Below are 15,107 nucleotides of genomic sequence, written 5' to 3'. Positions count from 1 at the left end.
GGTGCTATTCTGATCTCCAATCTGCATGGTGATTCACATGGCTTGGCAGCTTCATGCTACTTCAGAGTGTAGATTATGCTATCAACACTTCCTACCAACCACACAGTAACAGGATGCAACACTGACTGTCTCCTGTCTCATAACCACACTCTCGCATGCACACACACACACACAGTATGAAGAAAAATAAGTCACCATGAGAAATATCACAGGGATATTTTAAAACATATAAATAAAGAACAAGCTTCATAGACAGAAATGGTTCTGCTTTACATAGTAGAAAGTTCATTTAAAGAGATCGACAGGTGGCATGGTGAGATTGCAAACTAAATCTTCCCTTATGCCTCATCTTTGAGGGCCTACTGTAGTCTTTCAAGACATCGATGTGTTGTTTTATGCTTTCTAAGTCAACATCTCAGCCAGATACAATACGGTATGTACCTAGCTCAGGGATAGACTTTTCTCTCAATCATTAAGCTCTTGTTTTGCCAGGATAAGCACACTAAATAAACAGTAGTCCTAACCTCGCTCCTTTGGTCCCTCTAAGAAGTGACTCCTACAGTAGCTAATAAAAATGACCGTGGTATATTGTATTGCAACTTGTACTCCCAGATGTTGCCTTCTTTCTACCACTATCTGCTTGTGCTGTAACTATCACCACCAAAATAAAGTTATTATATTATATTCTTCTACCCTACAAATTAGGAGTCTTTTCAGGACCATGGTCAACTCTCTTCCAAGCATGGGCTCTAGTCTAGTCTACTGCATGTTATGTAAGAGCAATCCAAAAGGTGTAAGTATCTCACTGGAATACTTGGAACAAGCTCTTGTTAAATGTCAACCTGTTTACAGAAACACCACTAAGATTTGTCATTTGACAGCTAGCTACAGGTGCTGGTGGTTGACCCTGAAAACAGCCACTCACCCTTTTTGGGATGTCATGTCAATATATATATACAGCTTCCGCCAATATATATATTGTGAATACTTGAAATAGAGCCTTGTTCAATGTCAACCTGTTTTCATCAAGTCTCATTTGCTATAGTGTAATGCAAAATGATCAACAGTTGTAGTTTGCTATTAGTCTGAGAGCCACAGTTAGGTTACAGCTTCAAGCCCATTATACGGTTGCCTGTGTTATGTTTTGGGTTTTGAGTCCAGTCTCTGAATGAGGCTGGCTGCAGTGACGTAGGCTACAGATGTAGAACACAAGGCTGATGGATCTTCAGAGAGGTCAGTTGAATGAAACCGCCGTGGAATGTTTGAACGACTGTTGCTCCAACAGGCTTCCAACATCTCGGGGAATGAACAGGGGAAAGGCTGAGTCCCAAATGTCACCCTATCCCCTATATAGTGGACTACTTTTCAAATGTAGTGCACCATATAGGGATAGGTCCCATTTGGGACAAAACGACTCAGCCTCACTTCAATCACGATGGAAATCTTTTCTCATTACATCCAATCCAATTTGATTATTAATAGGCGTCGATGTGACCATGGCATTTCACTCTGTTTCATCTCGTCCCCCATGCGTCCGTACTGGACACTTCTGGCATTTAGTTGATCATTTTCATTGGTGTCATACGTGTGGTGACCCCAATATCGCATGGTGTCACTTATCATTAGGCCGTTTAACTATTTGCATACAAAAATTGCTTTCCTTCTGCATGGCATGAAAAGACTGCTTTGCATAATTACAAATGATACAGTGATCTCAGACAAACTGTGTACTGGGGAATCATAATGAAAAATATTACTATAATAGAAAAGAAAAGCTATACTACAAGACATGAGGAGAGGTCATGGAGAAATTCCTCTTGTTATTTAGGTCTATAAGTAAGCGTACCTCACACGCTGCTGGTAATCAGCTTGTTATTGCCCATTAGAATGAGTGGAATCATGTCAGAACATTGACCTCCATGCATGTTCTTTTCCTTAAGTTATTTTAATAGAATCTTAAAGGGCTCTCTGATCCTTTCTTTGGCTAAAAGCAAAAGGTCAAGTTGGAGCCGAGGATGGTTAACTTTTCTTTGTTGAAAGTATTATTTTAGGAGGGCAAAGAACTCTAATTATCTTATTGAAGGAAAGAATGAATGGTGTTTTGGTTGTATGATCTAAAAGAATTTGGACTGATTTGAAGAATAAATGTATAGAACAGCAGCTAAATAAAACCTAAGAGAAGAGTTGCAAAGAATTATAAGAATCAAACTACGTCTGATAGTTATTGGACTAGTGATTTGATTATTGATGAGTATTGCCCATTAAAGGTGATGTGTGTGTGTGTGTGTGTGTGTGTGTGGGGGGGGGGGGGGGGGGGGGGGGGGGGGGGGGTTCAGTATTATAACAGTTGAAAAACAAAATAAACGTGATTTAAAGGATCAATTAATTAAAAGGCCATCTGGGAAAATTCATTAAAGGGACATTGGAGAAAATTCATGAAATTGAAAGCAAAAATGTAAAGATACATTTTTTTAAAATGTAAAGATACATTTTTTTAAAATGTAAAGATACATAATTAGCTAACAACTGTAAATAAAGACTGAGTTGTAAAAATCACAGGAGATATGAACAAAATGAATAAATCACCAACAAAATGGAGACAGCTGGAGACAATGAGAAAAGTGTGACTGCAGCCTCTAACCCAGAACAGCCCGAGGCCTGGCTACACCTATTGATGAATAATATTTTTTGAAGAAGATGTAAAAAGCATTCATGACCTGGATCCAAAGCCCCATCATCGCCAGGAAAACAGTCAGCCTGGTAGTGATAGAATGGCACTCCAAACGCGTTTCTCCACATCTTCCCATGATGACTCCGCAAGGTAAACCCCCCCATCTAATCACATATGACACCTCATCAGCTTCTGCCAATGCTTCTCCAGACTTTGCCCCAGAGCTACAGATCATCCGACAATGGTCCCATACCTCAGCACCACCACGCCATACATGGAATCCTGAGTACCCAGACACAGAGCAGAGACACTGCAACACGGAGAGAAGAGGTGGAGCTCCGACCCCAACTATGGCCACTCCTCCTTCTACCAGCACCCACCTGTACATGTCGGTAGACAGAAAGATGACTTCAGTGGCTCTCATGGCACCTAACGCTCTGCCTCCTGCTGTTACAAACTCATCACCCCTTTCGATAGAAAAAAATGACTGGAACACCTTTTTCGTAACGCTCGACCGGAAGGATCAGAGACAGACATAGACTAGCGCGGAAAGAGTGGACAAACTTCATGAAAGACACAGGCTTCGCCATCCACTTTGTCTGCTCTCTGCCAGAGCATGTCAGGTCACGATTTCCACCGATATACTTGAGTAAATACATTGATCACTCATATCTGCTGTCCTGCGCCTGACTCTCTACACCAGCTACACACAGATCGATTACAGAATCACTCACCTCAAGAATGAAGTCAGCAGGAGCAGACGTCCTCCCTGTGGAGATAGAGGAGCGCGTCCAGCAGCACGCGACCATATTGCAATCTGGGCACCGCCATAGATCGCGTGCTGCAGAAAATGGATCATTGGGACAGAGGAGGAGGTCGTCCAGTGCCTGCCCCACTACAGAAGGTCCCACTGTCCACCCATCCCTCACCCGGTGCCAGCGGGATTCGACTCGCGCTCCCGAGGGAGTATGATGGGATTGCTGCCGGATGCCAGGGGCTCCAGCTGGAGCTCTACCTGGCGACCGTCCACCCGGCTCCTTCGGGACGTGAGAGTGTGTCCGCCCTGCGTCTACCAGGAGTTTATCGCACAATCCCCCCGTCGATGCGATAAATTGTGCAATAAATCTCCTGGTAGATGCAGCACTTCCCAGGAGTCATGTGTATCCTATGTCACAGGAGGAAACGGTGGCTATGGAATGAATCCCTGGGACATGGATACATTCGGCCCTCCACTTCACCTGCCTCCTCGAGTTTATTTTTTGTGAAGAAGGATGGGGGTCTGAGCCCGTGTATTGACTATCGAGGTATCAATTAGATCACGGTGAGGTACAGCTACCTGCTGCCTCTCATCGCCAGTGCGATCGAGTCAATGCACGGGGCGCGCTTCTTCACAAAATTGGATCTCAGGAGCGCTTACAACCTGGTGAGTATCCGGGAGTTGGACTAGTGGAAGACGGAATTTAGTACCACCTCAGGGCACTATGAGTACCTCGTCATGCCATACGGGTTGATGAATGCTCCATCAGTCTTCCAGGCCTTTGTTGACGAGATTTTCCGGGACCTGCATGGGCAGAGTGTAGTGGTGTATATCGACGACATTTTGATATACTCCGCTACACGTGCCGAGCATGTGTCCCTGGTGCGCAGGGTGCTTGGTCGACTGTTGGAGCATGACCTGTACATCAAGGCTGAGAAATGGCGAGGAGACTGAACCATCGCCAGGCAAAGTGGGCCATGTTCTTTATCCATTTTGTTTTCACTGGTTCCCAGAACACTAAGGCAGACGCATTGTCCCGGATGTATGACACAGAGGAGCGGTGGACTTCCTGACAGATCTGCCTCCCTCACAGGGGAACACCACAATCCTGGTCGTTGTGGATCGGTTTTCTAAGTCCTGCCGTCTCCTCCCTTTGCCCGGTCTCCCTACGGCCCTACAGACTGCAGAGGCCCTGTTCACTCATGTCTTCCGGCACTACGGGGTGCCTGAGGATATAGTCTCTGATCGGGGTCCCCAGTTCACGTCCAGCGTCTGGAGAGCGTTCATGGAACGTCTGGGGGTCTCGGTCAGCCTCACCTCAGATTTTCACCCCAAGAGTAACGAGCAGATGGAGAGTGTAAACCAGGATGTGGGTAGGTTTCTGCGGTCATATTGCCAGGACCGGCCGGGGGAGTGGGTGGCGTTCATCCCCTGGGCAGAGATGGCCCAACACTCACTCCGCCACTCCTCCACTAACCTCTCTCCTTTCCAGTGCGTACTGGGGTATCAGCCGGTTCTGGCACCTTGGCATCAGAGCCAGATCGAAGCTCCTGCGGTGGATGAATGGTTTAAGCGCTCGGAGGAGACCTGGGACTCCGCACATGTACACCTGCAACGGGCCGTGAGGCGGCAGAAGGCGAGCGCCGACCGCCACCGCAGTGAGGCGACCTGCCCCTCCGCCTGCCCTGCCGAAATCTGGGTCCGCGGTTTGTGGGGCCATTCAAAGTCCTGAGGAGACTGAACGAGGTATGCTGCAGGTTACAGCTTCCCCCAGATTACCGTTTTATCCCTCGTTCCATGTGTCTCTCCACAGGCAGGTGGTGGCTGGTCCAATCCAGGAGTCCGAGGTGCGGGAGGTTTTTTGTGCTTTTTTTTCTTTCTTTTACCTTTATTTAACTAGGCAATTCAGTTACGAACAAATTCTTATTTTCAATGACGGCCTAGGAACAGTGGGTTAACTGCCTTGTTCAGGGGCAGAACGACAGATTTGTACCTTGTCAGCTTGGGGATTCGAACTTGCAACCTTTCGGTTACTAGTCCAACGCGCTAACCACTAACCATGACTCCTGCATCATGCTTTGTTGACTACAAACGTTCTTTACCCAACCGTGGGACAGACTGTTTGTTCCCACACTCGGGACTCAGACTCTCTATTGGTTACACTTTTGGCCTCCCATCCCATTCTAAATACCTGTCGCCGGCTTTGTATTCATGCTACCTGATGAAATTGCTGTACAATATGATCTTGTTCCCATCTGATGCACATTCAGATGTCATAAATCAGTACTGCAGAGCTCTCCCTGTCCTATGCCGTGCCTTAATTGTATTACTGTTGATGATATCTGGAAATGTGCATGTACACCCTGGCCCATCTACTATTCTGACTTCTGCTCTGATATCTGCTTCACTAATTTTTGCTCTCGTAAAAGCCTGGGTTTTTCAGCACGTTAACACTAGAAGCTTATTATCTAAAATGGATCAATTGAAAGTGTGGGTTCACAGCTCCAATCCCGATGTGTTGGTCATTACTAAGACGTGGTTAAGGAAGAGTGTTTTGAATACTAATGTTAACCTTTCTGGTTATAACCTTTTTCGGCAAGACAGATCTTCCAAAGGTGGGGGAGTGGCAATCTTTACCAAGGAACACCTTCAGTGCTCGGTTGTCTCCAATAAGTCTGTTCCCAAACAATTTGATTTGCTGGTTTTGAGTATTAAACTTTCAAATAGCTCTTTGTTGACTGTTGCTGAGTGCTATCCTCCTCCATCAGCACCGGCCTGTACCCTACCTGCCCTAAACTCTCTCCTGGCCCCTTACACCAAGTCTGAATTTGTCCTGCTAGGTGACCTAAACTGGGACATGCTTAAACTAACTGACCAAGTCCTAAAGCAATGGGACTCCCTAAATCTTTCTCAGATTATTACCAATCCCACAAGGTATGAATCCAAACACCCAGAAAAGGCTACTCTTCTTGATGTTATCCTCACAAATAATCCCCATAGGTATCAGTTTGGTTTTTTCTGTAATTACCTTAGTGATCATTGTTTTACAGCCTGTGTTCATAATGGCTGCTCAGTGAAACGACCTGTCCTGATTTGTCATAGAGGCTTGATAAAAAACTTTAATGAGCAAGCCTTCCTTCATGAACTGGCCTCTGTAAAATGGTATAATCAACTTGATCCCCTCTGTTGAAGACACTTGGAACTTATTTTTTGATATTTTCAGTGGTTTTGTTAGCAAACACACCCCCATAAAGAAAATGAGAATTAAAAACAGGTTCAGCCTCTGGTTCGACCGTGATCTTGCAGAGTTACTCCACCTCAAGAATTGCATTTGGCAAAAGGCTCGGCACACGCATACTCAGGCTGACTGGCTCTCGTTCAGGCAAATGAGAAATAAGCACACTCAGGCTATCCGGAAGGCCAAAGTTAGTTACTTTAAGGAGCAGTTCTCTCTCTGTGGGTCTAACCCCAAGAAGTTCTGGAAAACGGTTAAAGATCTGGAGAATAAACCCTCCTCCTCACAGCTGCCCATGTCCCTTAATGTTGATGATGTGGTTTTTACTGACAAGAAGCACATGGCTGAGCTCTTTAATCACCACTTCCTTAAGTCAGGATTCCTATTTGACTCAGCCATGCCTCCTTGCCCGTCCAACATTTCCTCATCTCCCACCCCTTCTAATGTGACTATGCCCAATGCTTCTCCCTCTTTCCCCCCTGCCCCGCTACAAAGTTTCTCCCTGCAGGCAGTCACTGAGTCCAAGGTGCTAGAGGAGCACCTGAAACTTGACCCCAAAAAACATCCGGGTCAGATGGTTTAGACCCTTTCATCTTTAAGGTTGCTGCCCCTATCATCCGATCTCTTTATTCTGTCTCTCCTTTCTGGGGAGGTTCCCATAGCCACGGTTCGTTCTTTATTTAAAGGGGAGATCAAGCTGATCCTCACTGTTATAAGCCTATTTCTATTTTGCCCTATTTAAAACTGACTGGCTTTCTTGATGTCTATTGTATTCTCTCTGGTATGCAATCTGGCTTCTGCTCAGGTTATGGATGTGTCACTGCAAACTTAAAGGTCCTCAATTATGTCACTATTGCCCTTGATTCTAAGCAATGTTGTGCTGCTATTTTTATTGACTTGGCCAAAGCTTTTGATACAGTAAACTATTCCATTCTTGTTAAGGAATATTGGTGTCTCTGAATATTGGTGTCTCTGAGGGGTCTTTGGCCTGGTTTGCTAACTACCTCTCTCAAAGAGTGCAGTGTATAAAGTCAGAAAATCTGCTGTGTCAGCCACTGCCTGTCACCAGGGGAGTGCCCCAAGGCTCAATCCTAGGCCCCACGCTTTTCTCAATTTACATCAACCGCATAGCTCAGGCAGTAGGAAGCTCTCTCATTCATTTATATGTAGATGATACAGTCTTATACTCAGCTGGCCCCTGTCACGCCCTGGCCATAGAGAGGCTTTTACTCTCTATTTTGGTTAGGCCAGGGTGCGACTAGGGTGGGCATTCTATGTTAATTTTCTATGTTTTGTATTTCTTTGTTGTTTGGCCGGGTGTGGTTCTCAATCAGAGGCAGCTGTCTATCGTTGTCTCTGATTGAGAACCATACTTAGGTAGCTTTTTCCCACATGGGTTTTGTGGGTAGTTGATTTCTGTTTAGTGTTTTTCACCTTTCAGGTCTGTTTCGGTTATTCCCTTTGTTATTTTTGTATTTAGTGTTCAGTGTCAATAAACAAACATGAACATGTACCACGCTGCACCTTGGTCCTTACCTTCTTCCACCAACAGCCGTTACAGCCCCTCCCCGGAGTTTGTGTTAAATGCTCTATGACAAAGCTTTCTTAGTGTCCAACAAGCGTTCTCTACCCTTAACCTTGTTCTGAACACCTCCAAAACAAAGGTCATGTTGTTTGGTAAGAAGAATGCCCCTCTTCCCACAGGTGTGATTATTAACTCTAAGCGTTTAGAGTTTGAGTTAGTCGCCTCATGCAAGTACTTGGGAGTATGGCTAGACAGTGCACTGTCCTTCTCTCAGCACATATCAAAGCTGCAGGCTAAGTTAAATCTAGACTTGGTTTCCTCTATCGTACTCGCTCCTCTTTCACCCCAGTTGCCGAACTAACCCTGATTCAGATGACCATCCTACCCATGCTAGATTACGGAGACATAATTTATAGATCGGCAGGTAAGGGTGCTCTTGAGCGGCTAGATGTTTTTTACCATTCGGTCATCAGATTTTCCACCAATGCTCCTTATAGGACACATCACTGCACTCTATACTACTCTGTAAACTGGTCATCTTTGTATACCCGTCGCAAGGCTCACTGGTTGACGCTTATTTATACAACCCTCTTAGGTCTCATCCCCCCCCCCCCCCCCCCCCCCCCCCCCCCATCTGAGATATCTACTGCAGCCCTCATCCTCCACATACAGCACCCGTTCTGCCAGTCACATTCTGTTAAAGGTCCTCAAAGCACACACATCCCTGGGTCGCTCGTCTTTTCAGTTCGCTGCAGCTAGCGACTGGAACGAGCTGCAACAAACACTCAAACTGGACAGTTTTATCTCAATCTCAATCATGGACACTCTTACTGACAGTTGTGGCTGCTTTGCGTGATGTATTGTTGTCTCTACCTTCTTGGCCTTTGTGCTGTTGTCTGTCCCCAATAATGTTTGTACCATGTTTTGTGCTGCTACCATGTGTTGCTAACATGTTGTGTTGCTACCATGTTGTGTTATGTGTTGCTGCCTTGCTATGTTGTCTTGGGTCTTTCTTTATGTAGTGTTGGGCTGTCTCCCTTGTCATGATGTGTGTTTTGTCCTATATTTATGTTATTTATTTAAAAAATGTAATCCCAGCCCCCGTCTCCGCAGGGGGTCTTTTGCCTTTTGGTAGGCCGTCATTGTAAATAATGATTTGTTCTTAACTGACTTGCCTAGTTAAATAAAGGGTAAATAAAACATTTAATATATAACAAATTTACAGGACTGTACTCATCCCCTTCACTCAAAACTCAGTCACAGCAGCATCTGGACAAGGGAAAAGAGACTTCTTTCAAAACAGATAGATACATATGTTGACTCTTTTATTCCAACAGCCATTGGGCTGTATAATCGATAGTCTGTTGGTCCCTCGAGTATACAGCATATTGTACTTTCACTTTAAATGTGTACCTATAGCACTTTCAATTAATTATATTGTGTTGTTTCTGTGTTTCATGTTTCCCCCTGGTGGGATAATAACGTTGATCTGAATCTGAATCTGTCACGCCCTGATCTGTTTCACCTGTCTTTGTGATTGTCTCCCGCCACGTCCAGGTGTCTCCTGTTTTCCCTATTAGTCCCTGGTGTATTTATCCCTGTGTTTCCTGTCTCCCTGTGCCAGTTTATCTTGTTTTGCCAAGTCAACCAGCGTTTCTCCAAGCTACTATTTTTCACCAGTCTCTGTTTTTGGTTTTGATCCTTTCCTGTCCTGGCACCGTATCCGCCGGCCTGACCACTCTTCCTGTCCTGACCTCAAGCCTGCCTATCACCTGGTACTGTTTGGACTCTGACCTGGTTTATGAACTCTCACCTGTCCCCGACCTGCCTTTTACCTACCCCTTTTGGTATAATAAATATCGGTGTTCAACCATCTGCCTCCTGTGTCTGCTTTTGGGTCTCACCTTGTGCTCTTATAGAATCTGAAATGACCATACAGGCAGGAGGTAGAGTTGGCATTGCCGGTGAGCCAGTACCTAGCTATATCTTTAGAGGATCAGTTCAGACTCATGCAGTATCCTGAGTTCACCTACTTATCTCCTCAACCCTTACAACTCAAAGTGAATACCATGTGTAGGGAGTTGTAGAAGACCCAAGGCCTGGAGTAGCAGTAGTTCTAGAGCCAGCAGGCTTAGCAGACAGGCTCTCGGGCAGTGTACTCATCGAAATGGATAAGCAGGTGCTCATCTGTTTCTGTAACCTGTCTCCTGTTACCAGAGGGTACTTGTCCTGGAATCCTCATTGAGGCTGACCTCCAGCCCACAGAGTCGATTTCTGAAATAACAGGTGCACCCCAGCAGCAACTCCCCTCAGCAACAGATACGACGCCTCCAGCCAGTAAATGCTCTAGACCTACCTGATAACCTGCGTGAGCTGTTCACTCCATCAAGAAAAGACTTAAGCGATACTCAACAAGAGAAATTAATCAGCCTACACCTGGAGTATCAGTCAGTCTTCGCCACCAGTGACAAAGATCTGGGTCACTTAATTACAGTCTCACATCGTATTGACACTAGAGATGCACGGCATGTGAGAGAACCAACACGGCGCACACCACTTGCATTCCAAGAAGAGGAAGGACAGCACCTTCAAGCAATGTTGGATAGTGGTGTTGTCAACCCTTCTACTTCAGTGTGGGCGTCTCCAGTAGTGCTCGTCCGCAAAAAGGATGGAGGATACAAGTGGTGCATAGACTAGCTGAATTAATTGACCTTTAAGGATGCCTATCCGCTTCCAAAGATTGAAGAAGGCTTGGACACACTAGGGGGTGCCACAGTTTTCTCCACCCTAGACTTGGAAAGCGGGTAATGGCAGATTGTCCATGAACAAGACTGCTGCAAGACTGCTTTAATAACAAGGTTTGGGCTGTTTGAGTACACAATAATGCCTTTTGGGCTGTGTAACGCACTGTGTACATTCCAAAGAGCCAAGGAGATTGTTCTCTGGGGGTTGCAGTAGCAAAGTCTCCTCATATACCTTGACGATGTGATCATACTAGGCAAAGGAGTTGAAGACAGTCTACAGAACCTAGCAGAAGTCTTCAGTCACATGAAACAGCAAGGATTCAACTGAAACCAAAAGTGCCATCTCCAGAAGGATGAAGTGCTCTTTCTTGGTCATGTGGTCAATGGTCAAGGTATCGGGCCAAACCCAAAGCTCATCCAGGATGTCAAGGAATGGAGCACACTCACCAACCTGCAGGAGCTGCAGGCATTTATGGGGCTCTGTAACTATTATCGCCAGCGTTCTCAGCGATCTGCAATTCATTGAATGAGCTCCAGAGAAAGGATGTGGATTTCCAGTGGGGTGAGGCACACCAGCAAGCTTTCGAGGAGCTCAAGGGCAGATATATAGCAGCTCCTATACTGTCATACCCTACATCTGAAGGGCTGTTCATACTGGACACAGATGCCTCGAACTTCAGCATAGGGGCTGTCTTGTCTCAACTTCAAGAGGGGGAGGAGAAAGCATATGCCAGCTCCCACCTATTGAGCACCAATCAGCAATACTGCGTAATCAGGGGAGAGCTCCTATCAGTGGTGAAGTTCGCCAGGCAGTTCAGACACTACCTGCTGGGTCCACGAATTGTCCTTCGCATGGTTCACAACAGCTTGGAGTGGCTGTTCCACTTCAAACACCCTGAATGGCAGCTAGCACGGTGGCTAGAGGAACTCAGCCTGTATGACCGTCAGATAGAACGCAGAGCTGGAGCTCCGCATGGAAACGCTGATGCGTTGTCGCAGAAGGAACCAGACTCTGCATGTGACTGTTACCATGCAGGCAAACACGTGACCACGTTACCCTGCAGTGGATGTTCACATTGCCGAAGAGTATACCAGCAGTGGAAAATTAGGTTGACAGATTGGCTGACAGATGTACTGTGAGGTACGAAGAAGATCCACAAGTGGCAAGTTCAGACTCAGCTCATGACAACAAAAGCTCAGAGGATGGTCATGAAAGCTCAACTGAACACACACAAAGTAGACCAGGAGCCAACTGGACAGCGCAGCAGAGTAAAAGAGAGTTGGAGAATAAGCAGAGGATGGATCCTTCTCTATTGGTGCTGGATCTGTGGAAAGATTCAGAGGAGCTACAGTTGAAGTCGGAAGTTTACATACACCTTAGCCAAATACATTTAAACTCAGATTTTCACCATTCCTGACATTTAATCCTAGTAAAAATTCCCTGTTTTAGGTCAATTAGGATCACCACTTTATTTTAAGAATGTGAAATGTAAAGAGTGATTTATTTCAGCTTTTGTTTCTTTCATCACATTCCCAGTGGGTCAGAAGTTTACATACACTCAATTAGTATTTGGTAGCATTGCCTTTAAATGGTTTAACTTGGGTAGAAACGTTTTGGGTAGCCTTCCACAAGCTTCCCACAATAAGTTGGGTGAATTTTGGCAAATTCCTCCTGATGGAAATGGAATAACTGAGTCAGGTTTGTAGGCCTCCTTGCTCGCACACGCTTTTTCAGTTCTGCCAACAAATGTTCTATGGGATTGAGGCCAGGGCTTTGTGATGGCCACTCAAATACCTTGACTTTGTTGTCCTTAAGCCATTTTGCCACAACTTTGGAAGTAAGCTTGGGGTCATTGTCCATTTGGAAGACCCATTTGCCACCAAGCTTTAACTTCCTGACTGATGTCTTAAGATGTTGCTTCAATATATCCACATAATATTCCTCCTTATGCTGCCATCTATTTTGTGAAGTGCACCAGTCCCTCCTGCAGCAAAGCACCCCCACAACTTGATGCTGCCAACCCCTGTGCTTCACTGTTGGGCGGCTGTTCTTCGGCTTTCAAGCCTCCCCTTTTTCCTCCAAACATAACGATGGTCATTATGGCCAAACAGTTCTATTTTTGTTTCATCAGACCAGAGGACATTTCTCCAAAAAGTACGATCTTTGTCCCCATGTGCAGTTGCAAACTGTTTTTTATGGCGGTTTTGGAGCAGTGGCATCTTCCTTGATGAGCGGCCTTTCAGGTTATGTCGATATAGGACTCATTTTACTGTGTATATATATGTTTTTGTACCTGTTTCCTCCAGCATCTTCACAAGGTCCTTTGCTGTTGTTCTGGGATGATTTGCACTTTTCTCATCAAAGTACGTTCATCTCTAGGAGACAGAACACGTCTCCTTCCTGAGCGGTATGATGGCTTCGTGGTCCCATGGTGTTTATACTTGCATACTATTGTTTGTACAGATGACCGTGGTACCTTCAGGTGTTTGGAAATTGCTCCCAAGGATGAACCAGACTTGTGGAGGTCTTGGCTGATTTGATTTTCCCATGATGTCAAGCAAAGAGGTGGGTAGTATGTCTCCGTAAATCAAGTTTATTTCTCACGTGCGCCGAAAACAACAGTGCTTACTTACAGGCTCAAACAATGGTGCGGAAAAAAAGGTATGTGTGTGTGTGTATGTGTGTGTGTGTGTGTGTGTGTGGGGGGGGGGGGGTAAGTAAAGAAATAAAACAACAGTAAAAATACATTTGAAAAAAGAGTAGCAAGGCTATATACAGACACCTGTTTGTCAGGCTTATTGAGGTAGTATGTACATGTAGGTATCGTTAGTGACTATGCATATATGCATATTTGATGAACAGAGAGTAGCAGAAGCGTAAAAAGAGGGGTTGGCGGGTGGTGGGACACAATGCAGATAGCCCGGTTAGTGAATGTGTGGGAGCACTGGTTGGTCGGGCCAATTTAGGTAGTATGTACATGAATGTATAGTTAAAGTGACTATGCATATAAGATAAACAGAGAGTAGCAGCAGCATAAAAGAGGGGTTGGGGGCAGAGGCACACAATGCAAATAGTCCGGGTAACCTGGTTACCTGTTCAGGTGTCTTATGGCTTGGGGGTAAAAACTGTTGAGAAGCCTTTTTTGTCCTAGACTTCGCACTCCGGTACCGCTTGCCATGCGGTAGTAGAGAGAACAGTCTATGACTGGGGTGGCTGGGGTCTTTGACAATTTTCAGGGCCTTCCTCTGACACCGCCTGGTGTCGAGGTCCTGGATGGCAGGCAGCTTTGCCCCAGTGATGTACTGGGCCGTACACACTACCCTCTGAAGTGCTTTGCGGTCGGATGCCGAGCTATTACCGTACCAGGCAGTGATGCAACTGGTCAGGATGCTCTCGATGTTGCAGCTATAGAACCTTTTGAGGATCTCAGGACCCATGCCAAATCTTTTTCGTTTCCGAGGGGGAATAGATTTTGTCTTGCCCTCTTCACGAATGTCTTGGTGTGTTTGGACCAATCTAGTTTGTTGTTGATGTGGACACCAAGGAATTTTAAGCTCTCAACCTGCTCCACTACAGCCCCGTCGCTGAGAATGGGGACGTGCTCGGTGCTCCTTTTCCTGTAGTCCACAATCATCTCCTTAGTATTGGTTGCGTTGTTATTCTGGCACCACCCGGCCAGGTCTCTGACCTCCTCCCTATAGGCTGTCTAGTCGTTGTTGGTGATCAGGCCTACCACTGTTGTGTCGTCAGCAAACTTAATTATGGTGTTGGAGTCGTGCCTGGCCATGCAGTCGTGGGTGAACATGGAGTACAGGAGGGGACTGAGCACGCACCCCTGGGGAGCTCCAGTGTTGAGGATCAGCGTGGCAGATGTGTTGCTACCTACCCTCACCACCTGGGGCGGCCTGTCAGGAAGTCCAGGATCCAGTTGCAGAGGGAGGTGTTTAGTCCCAGGTTCCTTAGCTTGGTGATGAGCTTTGAGGGTACTATGGTGTTGAATGCTGAGCTGAAGTAAATAAGTCCTAACCGACTTGCCAAAACTATAGTTTGTTAACAATAAATGTGTGGTGTGGTTGAAAAACACGTTTTAATGACTCCAACCTAACTGTATGTAAACTTCCGACTTCAACTGTACTTACACAATAACAAGTCACAAGTCCCTGAAAATACTGGC

The sequence above is a fragment of the Oncorhynchus mykiss genome, chromosome 28, assembly GCF_013265735.2.
Source record: "Oncorhynchus mykiss isolate Arlee chromosome 28, USDA_OmykA_1.1, whole genome shotgun sequence".
NCBI lineage: Eukaryota > Metazoa > Chordata > Actinopteri > Salmoniformes > Salmonidae > Oncorhynchus > Oncorhynchus mykiss.
Note: the sequence above shows the minus strand (reverse complement) of the source record.